This window comes from Jaculus jaculus, chromosome 1, assembly GCF_020740685.1.
Source record: "Jaculus jaculus isolate mJacJac1 chromosome 1, mJacJac1.mat.Y.cur, whole genome shotgun sequence".
In the NCBI taxonomy this organism is placed as follows: domain Eukaryota; kingdom Metazoa; phylum Chordata; class Mammalia; order Rodentia; family Dipodidae; genus Jaculus; species Jaculus jaculus.
The window spans coordinates 157992015-158017615 of NC_059102.1; the positions used below are offsets into that span (position 1 = coordinate 157992015).

The 25601-nt window shown below is 52.7% G+C and overlaps 1 non-coding gene across 1 annotated transcript; it reads left to right on the forward strand.

Annotated features, from left to right (window-relative positions):
* Positions 1–2031: 2031 nt before the first annotated feature.
* LOC123458172 lies at positions 2032–2135 on the forward strand. Its single transcript, XR_006635470.1, has one exon. It is a non-coding gene; the product is annotated as a U6 spliceosomal RNA (small nuclear RNA).
* Positions 2136–25601: the final 23466 nt, after the last annotated feature.

Sequence of the window (25601 nt, forward strand, 5' to 3'; positions counted from 1 at the left end):
CATCCTTACAGCTCCATCAGATCTCCTCGCAGGCATCCAGCAAACCTGCTTCATGTTGACCAAAATACAAGACTGGACCATGTTACAAATTCAATAATCCTCTATTCCCTGCATTTCTTATACTCCATAATACCAGGTAGGGTGCCAATTTGTTAATCCAGGGGGGAATAAAGCAGCCTTTGAAGAACAGAACACTCCTTGAGCATTCAGCCCCTTCAAAAGACTGCATTCTTTCTGTTGTCCCAATGCAGGTCAGCCGGCCCAATGTCAACGGTTGTAATCTTTCGTACATTTGTAGCTGAACAGGCAAAAGTTTCAGCCCAAAGATTTCTTTCTGTGCCATATTCCTGTGATCACATCAGTCTGTTTCTATGCAAAGCAACCTTGTACAAGTTCTCAGGACACTGGCATAACAGCAAGCCTCTCACACAAAGTACTTCTAGCCCAGTCCAAGCAAAGCTCTTTCTCACCCTCACAAACCAAGCTTCATAGTCTATAGTTCTTATTGCATTCTGGTCTTTTAACTCTGACTAGAATAGTCCATCAAGATGTACTTACAGAACTGCAAGATGTCTCTTAGACCAAGGTCAGCCCCAAAAGGCCAAAGCCACACAGTCAGGTGTCTAGCAGCAATGACTTCACTGTTGGTACCAACTATACTGTTGCAGTCAAGGTTCCCATTGCAGGCAGAAATCACCAGACCAAGAGCAGTTTTTTTGGGGGAAAAAAAAGGTTTATTTTGACTTACAGACTCAAGGAGAAGCTCCATGATGGCAGGAGAAAACAATGGCATGAGCAAAGGGTGAACATCACCCCCTGGCCAACATAAAATGGACAATAGCAGCAGGAGAGTGTGCCAAACACTGGCATGGAGAAACTGGCTATAACACCCATAAGCCCACTCCCAACAATATACTACCTCCAGGAGGTGTTAGTTCCCAAATTTCTATCAGCTGGGAACCTAGCTTTGAAAACACCCAAGTTTATGGGGAGCACCTGAATCAAACCACCACACCTTGGCTGTGAGGAATGGGGCCCTTAGGGGCCGAGGGGATGTGTGTTGGGCAATGGGGAATGAAATGCGTGGTTTCTCTGCAGCAGGTCCTCTGGGGAGGGCGGGGAGGCTGAGGCTCAGGGGCAAATACCTTCCTGTCCTGGCCCACCTGTTCTCCCAGGTGAATAGGTGAGGTCCACCTTAGGCAGAGCACTCAACAAAACTCGGCCTTGCCAGGTTCTGAAGCCCAAAGGTTGGGCCTGGGGACCCGGCTCTCAGCTACCTGGATTGGTGGCTTCTGGAGCCTCCTGGTATTGTCTTCCAGCACCTGGAAGATGCCAGACTCTGTCACCAAGCCAGGCTCTTGCCTGAAAGGGGCAGGCCAGGAACAGGTCACTAGCTAACTCCTCTTTCCACCTGCCCGCACAGCCTCCCTCAGGCCATTCTGAGAAGCCTCAATGCCTGGGCGTTCCTGGTGTCCTGAGTTCCAGAAACCAACACAAAGGCACTCACTCCAGGAAGGGTCTTCCTGGGCAGGCTGCTGTTATCTGCTGTTCGGGGTGCAGTTGGGGCAAGTGCACCCCTGTCTGCAGGCTCTGGGGTTAGGGACAGTCCTGTCACTGGGAGGGAGGGGCTGGGTCCTGAACCACCAGCTAGTGAAAGACCCCTGGGCTGCTTGGTAGAGTGGGATATAGCGAGAGTGTGAGGAAGAGTGATGAGACAATGGTAAACCAGACATTCTGCGTGACCATAAAATGGTCTGAAAGTCCTCCATGCTCAGGCGGAAGCCTCACTTCCACTGTTTAAGCTTGAGAGTGGGGCTTGGGGCTGGGGAGATGGCTCAGTGGGTAAAAGCATTTGTTGTGCCAGGTGGCGCCCGCCTTTAATCCCAGCACTCTGGGAGGCAGAGGTAGGAGGATCACCGTGAGTTCGAGGCCACCCTGAGACTACATAGTGAATTCCAGGTCAGCCTGAGCCAGAGTGAGACCCTACCTCAAAAAAACAAAACCAAACCAAATAAACAAAAAACGCTTGTTGTGCTTGCTTCGGCAGCACATATACTAAAATTGGAACGATACAGAGATTAGCATGGCCCCTGCGCAAGGATGACATGAAAATCCGTGAAGCGTTCCATATTTTTAAATGTCGCTGTGCAGTTTAAAAAGAAAGAAAGAAGCACTTGTGCAAGCAAGAGCGAGGACCTGGGTTCCGCTGTCGCTGCAGCGTGCATCTGTAATTGCAGCATGCCCACGGCGAAACTGGAGGCTGCCAGGCGGAAACGGGAGAATCCCCGGAAGCTCTAGGGCCAGCCGGCCGGGTTATCACTATACACCTCAGCAAACAAGAGACCCCGCCGCAAGCAAGGGGAAAAATAAGGACCTGCACCTAGACTGTTCTCTGACCTCCACACAGTCACTGTACCACACGTGTGCCCACACGAACATACGCAGACAAGCACGTATACACACGTCACATGCACACAAAGATAGTAAAAAAATTAAAAAGAAAAGAATGGGGACAGGAGGGATGGCTCAGCAGTTAAGGCGCTTGGCCGCAAAGCCAAAGGACCCAGGTTCGATTCCCCAGGACCCACATTAGCCAGATGCACAGGGGGGTGCACGTGTCCGGAGTTCATTTGTAGTGACTGGAGGCCCTGGTGCACCTATTCTCTTTGTCTCTCTCTCTCTCTCTCTCTTTCTGTCAAATAAATAAATAAAAATAAGATATTAAAAAAAAATGAAAGAATGGGACCCTCTGAGAATTTTAACTGCTCATACACACCAAGAGCTCTCGGGGGTGGGGGGTGTCTGACACCATGGGATGGGGTGTCTGTCCCTCTCATCAGGTGATGCTTTATACCTCTGTACTGTCTCTGGATTCTCCATTCCCTCACAGATGCAGGCCTCCAGACCTTGGGCTGAATAATCCTTGGTTTGTTTGTTTTTGATGTGTACTGGCCTCAGGCATTCTATGGCAACCACAGAAATGGACCAGAAGGCTGCTCACCCCCAATCCCTGTTGTATCCCCCTGAAGGTGTGGCTCCAAACTGAAGCCTTCTCACTCAGGGCCAGCTTCCCACACCCGTCCCCAGGAAGAGCTGCTCCTCCAGTCCCACTGCTGTACCCTTCCTGTCACACCTCCTCCCCGGGCCTCAGCACTCCAGAAAAGTTTCTAGCCTCTGGGCCTTGGTCCCTGTCCTGACATTCAAGTCCAGTGAATGAGCTGACCTCCCCCTCCCCCGCTGCAGCGGCACCCTGGATGCCACCACCCCCTCATTGTGGGGGTGCCACTGGCCCTCCCGGCACTCACTTGTGCTTTGGGTTCAGTCTGTCTCACCCTAGGTGCCTAGGGTTCTCCCCTATCAGTTGGGTGACTTGGGCACACAGGCCTCATAGATCTCTCCCTCAGTCCGCCTGTCTCTCTTGAGAAAGGCGAGCCTTGAGCTCCTGACATCCTCCTGCCTCAGATCTCGCATTATAAGCATTTAGGTGCCACACCTGACCTGGCTTTCTTTCCTTTACGTCTTTCTTTTTTCCCTTTGTATTTGTGTACGTAGTGTGAACGTGTATGTGTGTGTTCACATGTGTGTGTGTGAGGTGCATGTGCACATGTGTGTGGAAGCCAGAGGTTAACACTGGGTTATCTTCCTCGACAGCTCTCCATTTATGTACTGGGGCAAGGTCTCTCTCCTGAGCGCAGAGCTCTCTGACCTGGCTCGTCTCGCCAGGCAGCTGGCGCTGAGTGGCCCTGCCCCTGCCTCCTCAGGGATTGGCGGCAGGCCGCTGCACCAGTCAAGCATTTCCATGGACGCCTGTTGGGAACGGAACTCAGATGCTCATGCGGCCTTGGCAGGCACTTCACTAGCTATCTCCCCAGCTCCCAGCTTCATTTCTCTTGGCATTTGGCTTCTGAACGCAGGGTGGCACACCTGAGACCCTGAAAGGCCAAGCGGCTCTGATGACACATGGGCATCCACTCCTCCCCCTGTCCAGAGGGCTGTGACTGCCGCCTAGGGGAACTGACAGCCTCTCCGGGCCCACCCCTGGCCTTCAGGCTTCACTCTGAGGACCCCTTCGGCAACCCTATCCCCCAATTCCCTACTGACGCCACTGTCCCATCTGAGGACCTGCCCTGGGAAGAGCTCATCCTGGGAAGGAGGACTCCCCCTGGAGGGAGGATCCACTCTGGGAGGGAGGTCTCCCCTGGAGGGAGGTCTCCCTTGGAGGGAGGATCCACTCTGGGAGGGAGGATCCACTCTGGGAGGGAGGACTCCCCCTTAGAGGAGACACAAGGCCAGGTGTGATCATGGAACTGGATTATCCGCTGAGGCACAGGTACAGTTCCCATCCTTATCTCGGCAGGCAGGAACTACATGAGGCCCGCGGAAGGAGGAGGGGAGGCCTGGAAGGAGGCAGGAGCGTCACCTATCTGTGCCATGACCTGAGCAGGGACAGTCCCAGAGGCCAGAATGCTATGGGGTTGAACTGGTCCTGGTATGCTCATTCTTTCTGAGGCTTGCCAGAGCAAGTCAAAGAGCTGGGCTCATTTGTGGCCCCAGGGAGCAGGAGGCATACAGGGCCCCAGAGAAGCGAGAGAGGGCTAGTGCTGCCCCCTGGTGGTGAAGGGCACCCACCTGCATGGCTCTGCCTCAGGGACCCTCTCTATAGGCGCATGGGGAGGCATGCCTAGCTTAGCTAAGTGACCAGGGCCCTATATCCCAGGGGCAGGGACACAACCACATTTGATGCCCTCTGAGACAGGGCCTCCCACTTGGTCACAGAGAGGACTTCAGCAACCTAGCCTGTTCTGATGGCTCTGCCAACAGGGGACAGACTCCAAATTTGAACCTGGACTTCTGCCTGGCTAACCGATCTCCTCTTTACACATGTTTCAGGGGAAACTGATGTTTTTAGAGTGCAGTAGCTGTCAAAATACCCAGCATCATCCGGGCGTGGTGGCGCATGTCTTTAATCCCAGCATTGAGGAGGCAGAGGTAGGAGGATTACCGTGAGTTACAGGCCACCCTGAGACTACATAGCTCATTCCAGAAAGCCTGAGCTAGAGTGTGACCCTACCTCTAAAAAGCCCCCCCCCCACAAAAATAAACAGCATCAGAGGTCCACTCTACTCCTAAGCTGCTCACTGCAGCCCCCCAAAGCCCTGGGGAATCCTCTTGGGTGGGGGCCATGCAGGTGCCAGGATGGAGTTGGGGCCCAAGCCTGGGGTACATTCCCTCTCTCCATGCAGGGGATGCGTGCCTCTGGGGATTGAAACACCATGACCAGACCCAACACTGGTGTGGAGGTCAGACGAAGGGGTAGTTGTAACACAGGGGCTTTGTTTCCACAAACCCTTGAGCCCCCATCCCCTGCCCCGTCAGTAATAGAACCAATCATTGGCTCAAAATGGTCCACATCCATGTCTGGGACTGTGGACATGACCTTTACATGGATAAGGACTCGGTAGGCATGAGGCAGCCCAGGACCTGGAGGTGGGACCCTGGATGTCATTTTAAGGGTCCTTGTCAGAGGGAGGTGGGATGGGGAGTCAGAGAAACGATGACACTGGAAGAAGAGGGCAGGGAAAGAGAGCGGGGAGGGAGCAAGGGACAGAGACAGATGGAGAGAGACATGGACAGAGAGGGAAGCAGAGACTAGGGGAGGGAGAGATGGGGAAAGGAGAGACAGAGACAGAAAGAGACTGACAGAGACGATGAAGGAAAGAGAGAGACAAAGCAAGAGACTCCATCTCACTGACTCTGAGACAGAGGGAGGGGCCTGGACCAAGGGTCATGATGGCTCTTCCCCTGGGGTTGCCGAAAGGGGCCACCTATATGCAGGACACTTCAGGGACATGTCTGCCATGCAGGACATTAGAGCATACATCTGCAGTTTGGAACCAGCAAGTATGTGGTCCTATGTGACAGCAGTAGCGGACACCTCACGGCACAGGTTCCCCTCTAGGGAGAGGCTTGGCATCTTCCAAGGGAAGCTGTCCCTTGGCCCTGTTTCCACAGGCTCCTGCCACCGTGGTGCCCAGTGACAGACTGCACTCACTGGGCCCAGGCTCAAGACGGGCGAGGAGGGTGAGGCCTGACTGGAGTCCCCGCTGACGATGTGGGGCAAAGCTGAGCTGCCACAGCCCCGGAAAGGAAGAACGAGGGGCATGCTCCTGGCCACCAAGGGGGACAGAGAGGGCGAGAGTCTGGAGGGGGGTCGTCTTGACCTAGCGGGAGCTCTCTGCTGCAGAGCCATCTGCAGGAAGTCACAGGCATGCATACTCCCTTTGGGGTTCAGTTTAACTTCAGCATACAAGGTAGACAGATGCCAGTCATGAAGGTGCCCCTCTCTGGGCACAGCATCTCTCCTCTGCGCCTAGCCGGTGGGCCTGGCCACTGTCACAGAACACTCTCGGCCCAACTCTACAGGGTACACGGAGGCCGGGGGGGGGGGGTTGGGGGGGGCAGAAGGGACTTGGCCTCCACACAGCTGGCCACAGGGCTGCAGGATCCCAGGCCGGCCAAGTGCTCCTTCCCGTGGCACTATGCTGCCCCCTGGAGGCAGGTCTGCTTAGCAGAAAGTGCAGAGTGGGAGGGGCCAAACCCAGGGTTAACAGGGGCCTGGCCTAACCAAGGGCAGGGTCTAGCGTTGTTCACTGCACAAGTGGCTGGGATTGGGGGTGACCAGGAGCTGGCACCCCTCAGTGGTAAAGGTGGGATGCGTGCAGGGTGACCACCAGGAGAAGGAGACTGGACCCAGCCTGCGGTTCCTAGCAATTTAACAACATGACAATGACAGTTTTGCCTCTATAGTCCATGACAAAGCACCGGGGCTCACTGAGCGTAAGTTCAGAGCAGACAGCTGTCCCACCATCGGAGGGGATGTGATACATGGCAGAGACGCTGACGGGTAACACCCAAAGAAGAGGGTCATTTCAAAGAGCAAAGAGAGACAGGATGTGATGGGAAGGGGAAGAGAGAGTGGGGAAGTGGAGGCAGAGCAGGGCCAGTCAGGGTGGTGGGAGGGGCTGTCTGATATTCCAGGGAAGACCTGCCCAAGGGGGAAGTGTTCCAGGTAGACAGACCAGAGCGAAGGTCCTGGGCCAGGGGAGATCCCAGCCGGTCTGAGGAAGGTCAGGAAGGGCTCTGTGGGGCTGGGGGTGTAACTCAGTGGTAGAAGGCTTGCCTAGTGTGCACAAAGCCCTGGGCTTCATCCTCAAAATGGTGTAAACCAGGGCTGTTGGTGAACTCCTGTAATCCCAGCACTCGGGAAGTGGAGGCAGGAGGCGGGTTTGGGCTACATGAGATCCTGTCTCAAACAAAAAAGACCCCATGAAATCAGAGAATCACTCGCGTTCACAATTGCATCCAAAAAAATAAAGTACCTTGGAATAAACCTAACCAAGGAAGTAAAGAATCTCTACAAGGAGAACTTTAAAACACTCAAGCGAGAAATTGCAGAAGACACTAGAAAGTGGAGAAACATCCCTTGTTCCTGGATGAGAAGAATCAATATTGTGAAAATGGCAATCTTACCAAAAGCAATCTACACATTTACTGCAATCCCTATCAAAATTCCAAAGGCATTCTTCATGGAAATAGAAAAAACAACCCAAAAATTCACTTGGAATCACAAAAAATCTCAAATATCTAAAATAATACTGAGCAACAAAAATAAGGCTGGTGGTATCACCATACTTGATTTTAACCTGTACTACAGAGCCATAGTAACAAAAACAGCATGGTACTGGCACAAAAACAGACATGTAGATCAGTGGAACAGAATAGAGGACCCAGATGTAAGCCCAAGTAGCTATAGCCACCTGATATTCTATAAAAATACTCATTGGAGCTGGGCGTGGTGGCACACGCCTTTAATCCCAGCACCCGGGAGGCAGAGGTAGAGGATTGCTGTGAGTTTGAGGCCACCCTGAGACTCCATAGTGAATTCCAGGTAGCCTGGGCTAGAGTGAGACTGTACCTCGAAAAACCAAAAAAAAAAAAATACTCATTGGAGAAAAGACAGCCTCTTCAGTAAATGGTATTGGGAAAACTGGATATATATCTGTAGAAGGATAAGAATAGATTCTTTTTTCTCTCCATGCACAAGAATTAAGTCCAAATGGATTAAAGACCTTGACATCAGCCCTGAAACTCTGAAACTACTAGAGGAAAAAGTAGGGGAAACTCTTCAACATATTGGTCTTGGCAAAGACTTTCTGAATACAACCCCAATTGCTCAGGCAATAAAACCACAGATTAGGGCTGGAGAGACGGCTTAGTGGTTAAGCGCTTGCCTGTGAAGCCTAAGGACCCCGGTTCGAGGCTCAGTTCCCCAGGTCCCACGTTAGCCAGATGCACAAGGGGGCGCACATGTCTGGAGTTCGTTTGCAGTGGCTGGAGGCCCTGGCGTACCCATTCTCTCTCTCTCTCTATGTGCCTCTCTCTCTCTCTCTCTCTCTCTCTGTCGCTCTCAAATAAATAAAAATTAAAAAAAAAAACCCACAGATTAATCACTGGGACCTCATGAAATTACAAAGATTTTGCACTGCAAAGGACACAGTGAAAAAAGCAAAGAGGCAACCTACAGAATGGGAAAAAATCGTCACCAGCTATACATTTGATAGAGGATTGATATCTAGGATATACAAAGAACTCAAAAAGTTAAATAATAAGGAATCAAACAAGCCAATCAAAAAATGGGCTATGGAGCTAAATAGAGCATTCTCAAAGGAAGAAATACGAATGGCATATAAGCATCTAAAAAAATGTTCCACGTCACTAGCCATCAGGGAAATGCAGATTAAAACTACATTGAGATTCCATCTCACTCCTGTCAGATTGGCCACCATCATGAAAACAAATGATCATAAATGTTGGTGGGGATGTGGAAAAAGAGGAACCCTTCTACACTGCTGGTGGGAATGCAATCTGGTCCAGCCATTGTGGAAATCAACATGGAGGTTCCTAAAACAGCTGAAGATTGATCTCCACATGACCCAGCTATAGCACTCCTAGGCATATATCCTAAAGCATCATCTCATTTCCTTAGAAGTATGTGCTCAACCATGTTTATTGCTCCTCAATTTATAGTAGCTGGGAAATGGAACCAGCCTAGATGTCTCTCAACTGATGAGTGGATAATGAAGATGTGGCACATTTATACAATGGAGTTCTACTCAGCGGTAAAGAAAAATGAAGTTATGAAATTTGCAGAAAAATGGATGGACCTGGAAAGGATTATACTAAGTGAGGTAACCCAGGCCCAGAAAGCCAAGCGCCACATGTTCTCTCTCATATGTGGATCCTAGCTACAGACGATTGGGCTTCTGTGTGAGAAGGAAAATACTTAGTAGCAGAGACCAGTAAGTTAAAATGGAGATGTAAAGGGAAGAGAAAGGAAGGGAGAAGGGTACTTAATAGGTTGGTATTGAATATATGTAAGTACAATGGTTGAGATGGGGAGGTAATATGATGGAGAATGGAATTCCAAAGGGGAAAGTGCAGGGAGGGGGGAGGGAGGGTATTACCATGGGATATTTTTTATAATCATGGAAAATGTTAATAAAAATTGTGAAAAGAAAAAAAATAAAAAATAAATAAACAAAAGGAAAGGCCCCAGCTGGTTGTGCATGCCTTTAATCCCAGCACTCAGGAAGCAGAGCTAGGAGAATCACCATGAGTTCGAGACCACCCTGAGACTATATAGTGAATTCCAGGTCAGCCTGAGCTAGAGTGAGACCCTTCCTCAAAAAACCAATAATAATGATAATAATAATGATAATTTAAAACTAAATTAAAAAAAATACAGACAGGTGTGGTGGCACACACCTTTAATCCCAGCACTCAGGAGGCAGAGGTAGGAAGATTGCCGTGAGGTCGAGACCACCCTGAGACTACATAGTGAATTCCAGATCAGCCTGGGCTAGAGCAAGAGTCTACCTTGAAAAGAAAGAAAGAGAGAGAGAAAGAGGGAGGGAGAGAAAGAAGGAGGGAAGGAAGGAAAGAAAGAAGGAAGGGAGGGAGGGAGGGAGGGAAGAAAGCATGCTGCTATAGCTGGTGCTGAGGTCATGGATAGGTGGCTGGGGGCCGGATGGGGCTTGGAAGGCAGGTTGGAGGGCGGGGTGAGGCTGCTGGAGAGTCATCTGCCCAGGTTTGGACCCAGGTTCTTTGTCCTTGTAGCAGCTGGTGCTGCAGCCTCCTTCCACAGTGAGATTCCCTCAAGAAAACACCACCTGCTTGTCTATACTTTCTCAGCCACTGGTTGGCTTTCTCCTGCCAAAACAAGTGGGTTTTTTGCTTGTTTGTTTGTTTGTTTGTTTGTTTTTGAGACAGGGTCTTACTCCATGGTGCTGGCTGGCCTGGAATTCACTATATTTAAAACCCAGGCTGGCTTTTTTAATAAGTAGCCATCCTCCTGCCTCAGCATCCCAAGAGCTGGGATCACAGGCGTCATGCATGACCACTTATTCTAGAGTGTGCCTGCGACCTGTAACTACCCTAGACTCTGGAAGCATTGGCATCGGACGTTTGACCGCCATGTAATTCTGCCTCCTAGATGGCGCAGTCCTAAGGGTGGAGTTCCTCTTCCCGGGGATGGCCGCCGTGTCAGTGTCCCAACCATTCTGCTCCCCAGCATCCTGTGCAGGGAAGGCTGGCCCGTGGCAGGTGCTCAGGGGACACACACACGCATGCTGCCGTGTGACATGACGTCTTGTCTTACCTGAAGAGGAGGACTGATGCCAGCAGGGCTTACAAAGACAACCTCTGGGCCGTGTCCATCATACCAGCCTCTCATTCTACTTCTAACTTCTTTCAACCTCTTTCCTTTTTTGCCTGGGCTACCAGGAAGCTCTCGTCAGTGTCTGTAACTAAGGACTGAGGTATCTCCCTTTGAACCCGGGGACCTCCTTCCTCTTCTTCTCTGCTCCTGTCCTATCTGTGTGACCTCCTTGCTCGCTGGTCTCTGTGTTTTCACAGCCTGCCACCTCCAAGGCTCCAGAGAAGTAATGAGGGAAGGAGAAAGGGGGAAGGTCCCACTCCCTTCCATGGGCCCACGCTTGGCATGCTGGATTGCCCACCTGGGCCTCCCGTACCTCGAGGCGCCGGCTCCGGCACTAGTCAAGGCCTTGCAGATAAGATCTGGTCAGATAAGAGCTCCAGTGACCCCGAGTGAAGGGGACAGGGCCGGAGCTTTAACCATGTTCTCCTGGCACAAGGCTTGCCCGGGAATAAAAATACCAGGTGTGGGCGGATGTGAGACTCCCGAGAGACTTCTCAGCCTGGCACCGCCTGGCTGGCAACACCTCTCAAAGGTGAGGAGCGGCAAGAAATTCCAGGTGGGTCCCCACCCAGCGGGAGAGGCGGCCTTGGAGGCCCGTGGGGGCCTGGTCTTTCTGCATGACCTCACTCCTTCAGCAGCTCCTGGGGCCTGGCCCTTGCCTGTTTCTCATCTGTAAAATGGAGCCATCATGAGCCACATGGCCCAGGAGGGCAATTCTATGAGAGCCCTTGGTGGATGCCCGGCGTGGGCTTCTGCTGCCATCGCATTCACTCTCACTGGGGTGCCTGCCCAGACTGTGCCCACCTGTCCTGAGCTGTCAGACCTCTTGCCTGGCTAATGGCTGCTGGGGCTTGGGCAAGCATGGGAGGCACGAGTCGCTGGCTGGGGGACAGCTCTCAGTGCCCCACAGGGCTGAGCCCAGCTCAGGCAGCCTAGGAGGTTGCTTCCTGGTGGGGGACTTCTGGGGGGCCAGGCTGCCCAACCAGCACTGCCTGGATGCATGGCTCCTTCTTCTGGAAGCCATACTGAGCTGGGTGGACCCTCACAGTGAGATGAGATTTCAGTGTCCCAGCAGCTCGAGCCCCATCTATGGAAGGCAGCGGTTTGTCATCTCCTTTCGTCTCCACCATAGCCCCTCGTTTCCCACCAATTTGGCTTCCTGGCTCTGAGTCTCAAACCCAAGGTGGAGCTCTGTAGAGCCCAGGCCTGGGCCTGTCTTCTACCCCCTCTGTGGCGCCCCCACTCACAAGGAAGCTGCTTCCAATGAGGCTGCAAGGACCCCCAGCAATGCCCACCAGGGCGGGGGCATAGGTGGCCTGAGCTGTGGACTGCAGGGAGGTGGTGCCATCAACTACTGCCTGCTCTGCCCGGTCCAGCTCTGCCCTGACAATTAATGGTGTTTCCAGCTTCCTACAGACCCTGGGGACACTCTCTCCGTGACAGGGATCGTAGGGTCCCATGAGATGCCTTGAGTGGGGACATTTGGGGGGTCACAATAACCACCTCACTTTCAGATCTCTGCAACCATAGTGTGGACCCCTGCCCCCCATCCGCCCCACCCCAGGCCATCTCTACAAGCAGGGATCCAGGAGCTCAAGCCTGAGGCACCAGGAGCCACGGTTCAGAGACCTACCACCAGGGGGCAGCACCAGATCCCTTTGTCGTCAACCAGAGCACAGCTGAATCCTTGGAGGCGCTGGCCTGCCCCGTCCTGCACTGGCCCAGGGGCAGGCTGAACAGGGGATTCGAGCCACTGGGCCTGGGGACACTCCATGGTGTGTTCTTTTTGGCTGATCTTTTCAGCTGCCTGGTGCTGCCTACCACTCATGGCCCAGCTGAGACACCCCAAGACTCTTGGGGAGGCCAGGCTGGGTAGCACATAAACCTTCCATCTATCCTCAGAAGAGAAAAACTCCAAGCTGGTAGAAAGGCCGGACTGGACAGCCAGTGGACATCATCATAAGCAGCAAAGACCTGATAAGAAGTCAAGTCAGGGGCTAGAGGGATGGCTTAGTGGTTAAGGTGCTTGTCTGCAAAACCAAAGGACCCTGGTTAGATTCCCCAGAACCCACGTAAGCCAGGTACACAAAGTGGTGCATGCATCTGAAGTTTGCTTGCAGTGGCTAGAGGCCCTGATGTGCCCATTCTTTCTCACTGTCTACCTATTTCTCAAATAAATAAATAAATAAATAAAAGAAGTCGTCAGGAAATGAGAAAACCCTTCCCCTGAGCCAATCCTCCTGGAGCCAGAGTCTGGCACCATGGTGATGCCAGAAACAGCTCTGGAGAGGAGCCTAGAGATCTGGGTTTGAGACCAGCCCCTGGCGAGGTCTACGCACAGGTCTGAGGCCTGTCTGAAGTTCAGCTTCTCCGTCTGTACAGAGGAGTGAGGAAGTCTATTCTGCCGACCTCCTGGCAAGAAGCAAAGACTTGGGGTGGGTTCAGAAGCCCTGGAGTGCCCTTTTTCTGATCTGGGGCTGCCGGACCTGGGGGCTCTTCCCAACTATCTTGTTTGGAAAGGTGTGACTTTTGGGGCCTTCCTGGTGTTGATGGACTAAGTCCCCAGCCAGCAGCCAGATGGCTGGCTCACGTCAACAGCTGTTCAACCCCCCAGGGAGAAGGGTCCCCCCGTCACATGGTCACTGATGGAAACGCGACTGCCTCCCACAGTCCTGCGCTCGGCCTGCCTCGTGGTGTGCTTGGGACGAGCTCCCTGTCCACGTGGCAGCAGGTGTCACCTCACGACACCTTTCCCGGCCTTGGTTTCCCACCGAGGAGCCACGGGACTTCCTCCAGCAAGGTCCCCTCTTCAGTCAGGTATTGCCCTGCTCCAGAATCTGCAGTGGAGCCCCAGGGCCACACAAGGCTGCCTGAGCCCCTCCGTGAGTGTCCTTTTAGACCTTGCTTCGAGGCATCACACCGCCCCCTTCTCCTTCATGGACACCCAGGGCACACTGGGCACAAGCCATTGGAATCTAGGGTCCCGGGGGGCAGCACGATGGGATGTCAGCTGCTTAAGGTCTAAGCCAGGCCAGAGGATAAGAAGGTGGGTGCCAGGCCAACGAGAGCTAGGGCATGGGTCATGTGCAGTGTGCTGTGTACCCCACAAGAGGTCTCCTTCCTCTGATGTACATAGAGCCACCAAGTATGTGCCAGGCATCTCTGAGGGGTGCCAAGATGAGGGCCCTCTCTTTGGGAACTCCCGTTCCCCACAAGATCCCAGCTCTGGCCCATGGGCTGGAGACCAGAAGCAAGTCTTCCATTTCTCCAGTAGGGGACATGTCTCCAAGTAATGGAGAAGGTCAGCACAGAGACCTCACAGTGTCCTCAGGAGGCATGAGGCCAGAGGACAGGTGTGAGGCCCCTCCCCCCACAAGTTCAGGTTCCACCATCCACTGCTCATGAGCCAGTCCCCCATGGCTATCTCTCTGTGCTGACCCAGAGAGGCCCAGCGTTGTCTTCCCAGAACTCTTCCACTTCTGGGTCCTGTGCCAGCAGAGGACCTGCCTGCCATCCCTCCATTACAGTCGGACCGTGGCACCTCCCTGAGTCACGGCCATCCCCAGCATGGGCTGCTGTGTCTGCCCACTGCAGCTCAGGTGAAAGACAGCGTGGCTGGAGCTCTCGAATAAAGCCCAACCTCCCCGCTACGCTGGACCGTCACACAGTCACTCCCGCATCTTCACACTGCCACAGCCCCAGGGACAAAGAGAATTAGTGTTTCCTATCTCTCTGACCTTAGTCCCCAGTGGCCTCTGACTCTGCAGAGGGGGACACATTCATCTTGCTCTCTCTCAGACACCATTTAGGGGTTCAGGAAAGACCTGTCAGGGCCTCAAGTGATCCCCCCAGCCCACCTAGCTGATGCCCAGTACTGTGGAGCTCCCCTGATGCCCTGACCACAGGCTGCACCTGGAGCTATTTGGACCTTCTGGCTCCAGAGAGGTGTGGCCACCAGTGGCTTCTGGAGGAGGCACAGGGTCCCCAGAGCACAGTGAGGATGTCCAGTAGCCCTGGCGCCCCCATCCACACCTCCCCAAGCTGATGTTTGACATCCCACTAATCCTACCTACTCCTCCAGGGTGGGGGTGGAACATGGTAGAAGTCCGCTGCCCCACTCTGCCGGGATCAGGGGCTGCTGATTCACTTGGGGACAGTGGCTTCGCCGCCCTAACCAGTGAAACATGACAAAGCTTGTCCCAGGAGTGGGAGCCTCCCTCCTGTGGTAGGTGGACACAGCCCCACCCTGTCAGGACCGGGTCAGTTTGTGATCAGGCCTGATGTGGTATCTCCCCTGCTCCCGGATGGTCTCCACAGTGACCTCAGCACCCCCACCGTGGGCCCCAGTGGACAGCCAAGCACCATGTCGCTGAGAGCTTCCAAGATGGGGAGGTGACAGCCACCAGAGACCCTGTGCTACAGGGACAGTCACTGTGTCCAGGTCACTGGGACAGCAATTTGGGGACTCTCAGTCTTGCCAGAGGGACGGACAGGCACGCCCAGGGCTGGACCTCCGAGGCTCTGGTGTCACCTCAGTCTCCAAAGGGGTGGGTCCCGGCTTCAGTGGCCTTTACACTGAAGGGGAGTGTACCAGCCAGCAGAGACCAAGAGAGCCCCCTGCGGGGAGGATGAGAAAAGAGGGAAGAGAGAGAAGGAATAGAAGATACACAGTTGCTCTGGGCAGAAGCAGTCTCTACCAAGAGGACAGGAAGGACCTGAGTGGATAGGCCTGGGGACCAGGATCTGGTAGCCCAGGGAAGTCCCCTAGCCCAAGATTTCCAAGCTACCCTCCGCCTGGCACTCAGCCCTGATCTTCCCTTGTAACAGTGGAGTTCAGGTTTCACTTCCAAAGGCCCAAAGACCGCCACAGCCAAGACATGCCACATATGCCGGATGCCCTACCCCACAGTCTGGGACAGAGCAGAGCTGGGCCACCTGACATGCGCATCGGGGAGTCAGGCATCTGTCCAGGAAGCCTACTGGGGACTCAAAGGAAGAGCCCTGACTTTGAAGCCTGCTGAGTTTGGGTCCAGGGAAGAATGAAGGAGGAAGCCCTCACAGCCATTGCCTTTGGAGACCCTCCAAGGAGGCACAAAGCAACCAGACCAGACCACCCACCTCTCTTCTCCCAGACACAACGTCCTGCAGCTGCTGCCCCTTCCCCGGTCACTGCATAACAAACACACCTAAGCCTTCGCTTCACTGGGCTGCAGTGTGACCGCAGGTCATGATGTCACCCTCAGGCCTCAGTGTCCCCCGTTACATGCTGTTTGTAATAATCACCAGAGTTCAGGCCCTATGCACTCAGTAGGGCCCTACTAACGAGCATGATGCTGGCCACGGGTGCCTTGAAGGGCTAGCTCTAGCTAGTTGCTCTTCCGTGCCAGTCCTAGTTTTTGGATGAGGGGGTAGTGGCTTCTTGGGGGTGTAACTGTCACCCGGGGCACACGGGGACTTGTCCAGGGCCGGCAGCTTCCAGATTTGGTCAAGAATCCTGCTCTCAAAGACCGGGGGTGGTAGCGCACGCCTTTAATCCCAGCACTTGGGAGGCAGAGGTAGGAGGATCACCGTGAGTTCGAGGCCACCCTGAGACTACATAGTGAATTCCAGGTCAGCCTGAGCTAGAGTGAGACCCTACCTTGAAAAACCAAAAAAAGAAAAAAAAAAAAAAAAGAATAAGAAGAATCCTGCTATCCACGAGCCTCAGTTTCTCTCAGACTCACCTGGAGCCAGGTCACAGCTTGAAAGGCTGAAAGCGTGAAGCGTACGACCCTTGAGGGAGGGTCCTGCCACAGCCGTGACAAATGGCCTCCCCCTGTGGCTCAGTAGAACAGACATGCCCTGTCAATCTGAAGGCCGGGAGCCCCAAGTCAGTGTGTCAGGGCGCACTCCCCACCATGGACCCCAGGGGGCGCCCTCCTTGCTCCTTCCATCTCAGCTCAAGTTCTTTGGGTTGCGGCTGCATCTGCCGGGACTCCACCTTGCCCTCTCCCGGTGTCCGGCTTTCCCCATCTCTCATAAGGCCGTGGGCTAAGAATGATCGCTGATCAAGGTGGTGGGTCAACATGCTTCTTCCAATAAGGCCACAGAAGGAAGGCACCCCAGGAGTTAAGATAGGGCGTGTCTATGGAGAGGGGAGGATTCAACTTAATCCACTGCGGAGGAGCCAGTGTGAAGTCGGTTCCTGTGTAGTTGCGTTTGTGCTTATTTTATAATTGTTTTTCTTTTTGCTAATGTATGTGTGCCTGTGCAGGTGTGTGTGTGTGTGTGTGTGTGTGTGTGTGTGTGTCCAGAAGACAGCCTCAGGTGTCATCCTCAAGACCATAGTCCACCTCCTTTGAGACAGGGTGTCTTCTTGCTAGACTGAATGACCACTGGGCCCTGTCTGCCTCGCCAACTCAGACTCAGGTCCCATGCTTTTGAGGCAAGTGCATTACTGAAGGAGCTACCTTCCACCCACCCCCCCACACTTTGTTTTAAACCGTGTTAAGTTCTTCTGTTTGTTGGAAGTCGCCTCACTATCGCTCCAGCTGGCCTTGAATTCTTGCCAGTCCTCCTACCTCAGCCTCGAGTGCTGGCTAGGATGGCACACCTGTCCAAAGCGCCGGTCTCTTTCTTCTCCCTGTGTCTCGGCATGTGCTCCTCTGCAGACATGGCCCACGCGGCCTCACTGATGCCTGCGTGGGGAGGAGTGGATGCAGCGCTTGGTAAATGTCAGGAGCCTCACACTGAAGGGGGTTGCCTTCCCCTCTCCTCTCTGACGGCCCCAGGCTCATTGGAGAGGCCCAGGTGGGGGTGCCAGCCCCTGCTGAGCCCAAGGGCAGATGGAGTGAGGGCAAGTTGGTGGGGGGCAGTCCCTGGGTTGGCTGCCCTCTGCAGAGTACCCATCACTTCGCCCCCTCTCTCCTCCCCTCCCGCCCCAATCCTTAAGGTCTGAGGTCTCCATCAGGGCTGAGGAGGCCTAGTGAAAGCCAGTGAACCTCGCCCATCTGGAAAGAGAAGAAAGCAAGGCCTAGCTCTAGGATCCCCGGAGGCTGTGCCCTGCCCTGAGTGGGGGGCGCTGCACAGGGTCTGTGGGTCACCACACCCAAAGATGGAACCTTCTACAAATGTTTTACATGGATTTACCCTACTTCTAGGAGCTTACCATCGAGAGTCCTTTTAGCCCAAGGTTCAATCCTGAGTCATTTAAAGCCAGGTGTGGTAGTATACATGCATAGTATAAGCAGGAGGGTCAGAAGTTCAAGATCAGCCTGAGTTCACAGACAGTTCAAGGCCAGACTGGGCTACACAAGACAGTGTCTCAAAAAAAAGCAAAACTGAGCTGGGGTTATGGTGGCACATGCCTTTAGTCCCAGCATTCAGAGGGCTGAATGAGGAGATTAGGAATTACCATGAGTTCAAGGCCAGCCTGGAATGACAGAGCCTGGGCTAGAGTGAGACTCTGCCTTGAAAACAACAAATTTAAAAAAAAAAAAAAAAAAATCAAGCCGGGTGTAGTGGCTTACGCCTTTAATCCCCGCAGTTGGAAGGCAGAGGTAGGAAGATCCCTGTTGAGTTCGAGGCTAGCCTGAGACTCCATAGTGAATTCCAGGTTAACCTGGGCTAGAGTGAGACCCCATCTTGAGAGAAAACAAGTTCTTTCTTCCATTGAAGATGGGCATACTGGAAGTCAGACAGCTGAAGTAACTGGCCTGTGGCCCGACAGGTAGCCAACTTTGAAGGAAGGGCATTGAGCTGGCCTGGAGCCCCTGCTGGGCTGGGCTGGGAGGTGCTAAGCCCAGAAACCCAGAGGGGACCAAACCCTCATCAGGCCATGTTCTCCAGAGGCGTGGAAGCTGAGAAACAAGGGACATCTGGGGGACGGACAGTGGGACGTAGGCAACCCACAGGGGCTGGCATTAGAAGCCTCACCCTAGGCCTGGGATTTAGCTGATCCTGCCTTAGTAGGAACATGCTGGAAACGGGCATCAGTCGTCTAGAGATTTCTATGAGCAGAATCATATGGTTCAGACCACACTCGTTACCTATGGGATCCCCTACGCTGCCAGTTCCAGTGGTTCCCACGGGCATCTGACAAAACATAGAGGCTCAGGGTCTTATGCCCATTTCAAAGGCAGGAAAACTGAGGCTGAGAAGATGGCTAAGGCTTAGAGTGAGGGTCTAGCCCCAGCCTACTGACTTCCAGCCCAGAACTTCACCCTCCCTCTTAGGCAAGTGGCACCTAGGGGTACAGAACTAGCCAGTGAGAAGAGGTGGGGGCTCACCAGGGTGCCCCTCCCCCAGTCTCCTTCCCTCCTCTCCCCTCCAAAAGCAGGGGAGCCCTGACTCATCCTACCCCTGCTGTGGCCTCCAGTCCTGCAGCCCACCCACACAGAGTTCCACAGGCCAGGGCTGGCTCTGGGACATGGCTTTAGGAGGAGGGGATCTGCGTGTCCCTATTGCCAGGCACCTCTGGAGAAGCAAACTGCCCTTGTAAAAGCATAAAGCAGGGACTGGTGGTGAAAAGCTGCTAGAGATAAGGCGGACTTTTATGACCAGATAAGCTGACAATGGCATCCGGCCCTTCTCCAGGGCCAGTACCAGGCCCAGGGTGGGGCAGCCCTGCTGGGCTTGCACAAGAACCGCAGATAAGAGGACAGAGCTGGGGACAGGGAGATGGGACCCACAGCAGAGACATAGTTGGGGTGAAGGGGGGGGTCCTCCGGGAGGGGACCTTGCAGCCTGTGGTGACATCACAGGGGAGCCCCAGGCTCTGGAGTCCAGACAGGTCCAGCGCTGGGGGCTCAGGGATGTGTTTGTGTTTGTTGTTGCTTGTTTATTTATTTATTTATTTTCCAGATGACAAGAAGCACCTCTGGGCCCCCATGCGTCCTGGTTCCTGCCTCTAGCCTGGCCTCCCTCCCAGTGCTCCACCTACCTCCAATAGGCAACGCCACCCCGAGCATGGGGCAGGGGAGCGTGTCACTCCCATATTCCTGCAAATGCCCAGGAAAGAGGGGACCCTGGTGACCCTCAAAGTCAAACCCACGTTCCAGCCCATGCCATGCCCAGCAGACAGCTTGTGTGTATGGACAGATCTGAGACAGGGCGGACTCCTGTGTCTGCAGGGCTCTAGAGAGGAACGGGGACCCCTGTGACATCAGAGGCCGGGGAGGAACAGACTTCTGGGATGCTGAGCAAACAGACTAGAGCTATGAGGCGAGAGACACCCAGCAAAAGGACAGCTGGGAGTGGGGAGTGGCTAGGGTTGGGGGAGGATGGAGCCTGACTTTGTTGGTCCTGAGTTCGAGGGGAAGCCAGGAGCCCCCATCTGACCTAGATACATGACCCATCACGGGCCAGGTTCACTCAGTGTTTTGTCGTTAAAAGCTGGGGCTGCGCGACTCTTATTTTGGTCTTTTTGAGGCTGGGTTCTCGCTCTAGCACACTGACCCCGAATTCACTCAGGGTGGACTTGAACTCATGGCGATCCTCCTACCTCTGCCTCCCAAATGCTGGAATTAGGTGTGCGTGCACCACCACCGCCGATGCTGCAGTGGATTTTGTTGTTGTTGTTGTTGTTTTTTTTTTTTTTTTTATTTTATTTCAGAGACAGAAGGAGGCAGATAGAGAATGGGCATGTCAGGGTCTCCAGTTCCAGACGCATGCACCACCTTGTGCATCTGGCTTACGTGGGCCCTGGAAAGTTGAACCTGGGTCTTTTGGCTTTGCCAGCAAATGCCTTAACCGCTAAGCCATCTGGCCAGCTAGCTTCAGAAGCCCCACAGGTTGAGATCCTAAAGGGACGAGGTGAGCCCCTGAGCTCCCATCCTGCAGGGGGCGCCCTGATTCCCCCTGTCAGCAGTTCCGCACCCCCCCACCTCACAACTTCACCCAGCATTTCTTGCTCTGTGTGTTTTTTCCAAGGGAAGTGGACCAGATAAGAGTGGGGTTACCTGGAAGTCAAAGTCCGCTTTGAGACAGACACCCGGCAATGGCCATAGGAGGGCCTCACATGATCTGCACTCTTTCCTATGTCAGCAGGTGTCACTGTCCCCATTTTACAGAAAGGGAAATTATTGAAGACTTGCCCTGGTCCTGGGCGGGGCGGCTGGGCCTGGTCTCAAGAGCTCCCCCTGGAGGAGCCATTGAGTACAACAATGATGGAGGCCAGGTTTTTAATAGGGTTTCCGAATTTGGAGCTGGGCATCTGTCCCCACCTTCCCGAGCCCCGGGAGGTACTTGGGGACCTGGTGGAGGCTCTGGGTGACCAGCCCTATTTGGTTAGTGAAGCCAAAGGGTCTCAGAGCTGTCCATCCTACTCGCTCACCAACAGTCTGGCACCATCCATGAATAAGCCAGCCTGGATTGGCCCAGGGTGGGGGAGGGGACTCACAGGACAATCTACCCCGCAAGACCCCTTGGGTGGGATTTCCAGAGCTGAGGCCTGTAACACGTACCATGCATGCGTCTGTCCTGGGGTCACACCAATGGGTTCCGCCGTCCGGCGCTCTGCGCTGCTGCTCCACCTCTTGCCGTTTACTCAGGGTTTACAGGTATTCTGAGACCTTTTGTTCCTGCTGTGTGGTTTATACAGAAGAACCGCTTCTCATGAACTGACATAATTTATCATGCATATTCCTAAGTCACCCCATACCCAGGTATCTCGGCTTTTGTGCGGTTGGGGAGGAAGTCATGGGATGCATTGCCAGGCCCGGTCTAAGAGAGGCGGAGCAAGGTCGTTCATACTTGGAATCCCAGCACCTGGGAAGCTGAAACCAGAGAATTGTTGGGAGTTCAAGGCCAGCCTGGCCTACATAGGTAGACCCTTTCTGAAAAACACAAAAAGTCCTCTCTTCTGTTTTGAGGCCACATTCTTTTTATAAAGTTTATTGATTGATTGATTTACAGATATGTGTGTGAGCGTGTGGGCATGCCAAAGCGTCTGCGGTTGCCAATGGACTCTTCATGCTCATGACGCTTTCTGTGTCCAGTTGACGTGGGTGGCTTGGCTTAGAAGTGGTTCTTTTTGTTGGTGGACCAGAGAGGGAACCTTGGCCTTATGCATGCTAGGCAAGCACTCTGACACTGAGCTACATCTCCAATCAAAAGTGGTTCTTTTCTAAAGTACTTGTATATTAAAATATACTCACAAAAAAAAAAAAAACCACAATGGGCTGGAGAGATGGCTTAGCGGTTAAGCGCTTGCCTGTGAAGCCTAAGGACCCCGGTTCGAGGCTCAGTTCCCCAGGTCCCACGTTATCCAGATGCACAAGGGGCCCACACGTCTGGAGTTCGTTTGCAGTGGCTGGAAGCCCTGGTGTGCCCATTCTCTCTCTCTCTCCCTCTATCTGTCTCTCTCCCTGTGTCTGTCGCTCTCAAATAAATAAATAAAAAATGAACAAAAAAAATTTTAAAAAAACACAAAAGTGCTGCATGTGGTGGTTCACGCCTTTAATCCCAGCACTCGGGAGACTGAGGTAGGAGGATCACTGTGAGTTCAAGGCCAGCCTGAGACTACAGATTGAATTCCAGGTCAGCCTGAGCTAGAGTGAGACCCTACCTTGCAAAACCAAAGACAAGGAAATGAAACAAATAAAATTTTATACTAGGAGACCCCACACTTGCTTTTTTTCCTTTTGATAGTGGAAGACCAGACACAGGTGACAGGTTACTTGGGAACATGACCAGAAAATGACCCCTGAGCCAGACTGAAACAGTTCTGGGAAAGTCATTTCCTTGTAGTCTGACCTGGGATTGTATTGTTCCTGTGACTCAGTACCAGCTACTGGGCACACCGGTAGGGACTTGGGACACATGCCGCTGGCCACTGACCCCAGATAGTGGCTGGGAGCCTGCATTACTCCCATGGCAGCCTCTAGTCCAGTGCCAGCTCTCAGTGGTCACCCTAGTGGTGGTGTGGGCGAGGTAGCAGCATGCAGGCTGGGCACCATCGTGGCAGGTGGTCACATGGGACAAAGACACAGCGAGCCTTCTTTTCCCAGGGCTTAGCTTGTAAGCAATTAAACATTTTTCTAGCTAAGACAAAAATAGAAAATAACAAGAAACAGGCAAAAGTCGTTTGAATATTTTTTTTTAATTTAACTCGTTATACAATCAACAGTTAAGACGTATTGGGAGCTGGAGAGATGGCTCAGCGGTTAAGGTGCTGATCTGCAAAGTCTAACTAACTGGGTTTAGTTCCCCAGTACCCACACAAATCCAGATAAAAAGCAGTGCATGCATCTGGAGCTCGTTTGCAGTGGCTGGAGGTCCTGGTGTGCCCATTCTCAATCCCCCCACCCCCCAGTAAATCATTTTAAAAACAGAAGTCTTGGGAGGTATTTTCCTGTCTTGTCTTCATGTCTCAGTATTCAGTGCATTCACACCACAGTCCATCTAGTCTGGACTGGTCACGGGAGGCCGTGGCCAGTGAGGTGAAATGCACAGCTCTAGGTTGACCTAGCTCGTGGGGTAATTAATACCTTCCAGAAGAGAACAGTGACAAACGGACCTGGGCTGTTCCCCCGTGCTCTCCTGAGATGAGGTGGATGCAGTTCTCAAGCTGGGCTGGGGAGGTGGTGGGAGCTGGAGGTCCACCCCAGAGAAGGAGGGGGAGCAGGTGGCACTCTGCCAGTGCAGCCCAGACTGGACGGACCCAGGGAAAACTCCAGCCGCTGCTGTAAGACTGGACTTCAGCTGCAGTGTGCAGTGTGCAGTGTGCAGTGTGCTGTGATATCATCCACCTGGCGGGCTCTTTGTTTTACAAACATTTACAGGGCATATTGGGTGTTTAAATATTAAGGTAGGGCTGGAGGGATCGCTTAGTGGTTAAGACGCTTGCCTGCAAAGCCAAAGGACCCAGGTTCGATTCTCTAGGACTCATGTAAGCCAGATGCACAAGGTGGCGCATGCATCTGGAGTTCATTTGCAGTGGCTGGAGGCTCTGGCACACCCATTCTCTCTCTTTCTCTCTCTCTCTCTTTCTGTCTGCCTCTCTATATCTCTCTCAAATAATAAAGATATTAAAAAAATAAATATTAAGATAAACTTGTTTTATTTGATATATATATATGTATATGCATAATTTTCATTTATTTATTTGACAGAAAGAGAGAGAATGGGCACGCCAGGTTCTCCAGCCACTGCAAACGAACTCCAGGCGCATGTGCCCCTTGTGTTACTGGGGAGTCAAACCTGAGACCTTTGGCTTTGTAGGCAAGTGCCTTAACCACTAAACCATCTCTCCAGCCCTAGATTCTGGTTTCTGAAGCAGAGTCAGACCTGGAACTCACTCTTTAGCACAGGCTGGTCTTGATTCATGGTGATCCTCCTACTTCAAGCTCCCAAGTGCTGGGATTAAAGGAGTATACCACCATGTTCAGCTAGAGGAAGCTATTTAAAATTTTATTGATTTGTTTTTATTTTTGAGGCTATATAGCCTCCCTATGTAGCCAAAGGTGACTTAGAACTCACTTTGTAGCTCAGGCTGACTTCAAATTTTTATTTTCCTGCCTAGGTCTCTGAAGTACTGGAATTACAGGCATGCACCACCATACCAGGCTTCATAAATATGATTTAGTGAAGGGTTTATGGAAACCACTCTGAGTAACTGTTCAATGACTCTAAAATTATCCAAAACAAAACATTTATTTTAAAACTGCTCTCTAGGAGAAAGAGGCAGAAGTGTCAGGAGCTAAAGGCCAGCCTCAGCCTGGGCTACATGAATGCTATCTCCAAATGAAGCATTCTAAGGCTGCAGCAATGGCTCAGTGGTTACAGGCATTGCTTGCAAAGCCTGATGGCCGGGTTTCAATTTGCCAGTACCCATAAAGCCAAACGCACAAAGTGGCACATGTGTTAAGTTCATTTGCAGTGGCAAGAGGTCCTGGCGTGCCCATACTCAGTCTCCGTCTGTCTCTCTCTCTCTTTCTCTCTCAAATAAATAAATAATTTAAAAAGCACTCTGGCCAGGTGTGGTGGCTCATGCCTTTAATCTCAGCACTCAGGAAGATCACCGTGAGTTTGAAACCAGTCTGAGACTACAGAGTGAATTGCAGGCCAGCTTGGGCTAGAGTGAGACCCTACCTTATGGGAATAAAAAAAGCATTCTGTTAAAAGAGAACCAAAGTGGACATGTTGGCACATGCCTTTAATCCCAACACTCGAAGGCTGAAGTAGGAGAATGAGTTCAGGACCAGTTTGGGGCTCAGAGTGAGTTCCATGGCTATTATGAGACCTTACCTTGACCCCCCACCCAAAAAATCAAAAGAATAATAATGAGACAGAGGAGAAAGACCACCAACAGAGTCTATTGACAAAATCATAGACCAGCTACAAATCTCCACATGGCCTGGAGAGATAGTTTAGCAGTTAAGGCACTTTCCTGCAAACTCAGAGGACCCAGGTTCGGTCCCCCAAGACCCACATAAGCCAGTTGCACAAGGTGGTGCACGCATCTGGAGTTCAATTGCAGTGGCTGGAAGCCCTGGCACACCCATTCTCTCTCTCTCTCTCTTTCCCTCTCCCTGTCTCTTTCTCTCTCTCTCAAATAGATAACAATAAATTAAAAAATTACAACATCTCCATGCAACCTTCTACCTTTGGCTCGGGTAAGTAGAGTGCCAGGGATTTACCTCCTGGTGAAGTCCTGGCAAACTATAGGAGACATGGTTCCCAAGGAGCTGGGTGTCACATGACAGAGGTCGCTCTCCTGAGAAAGAGACGGGAACCAGTAGTGAGCCTGTGGTTTCCTTAGCTGGCCACAAGAGGGTCTCCCAGGTTCCAAGCCACAGGGGTCAAGGAGACTGGAATGTGTGGGCAGCAAGGCTAAGAAGACAGC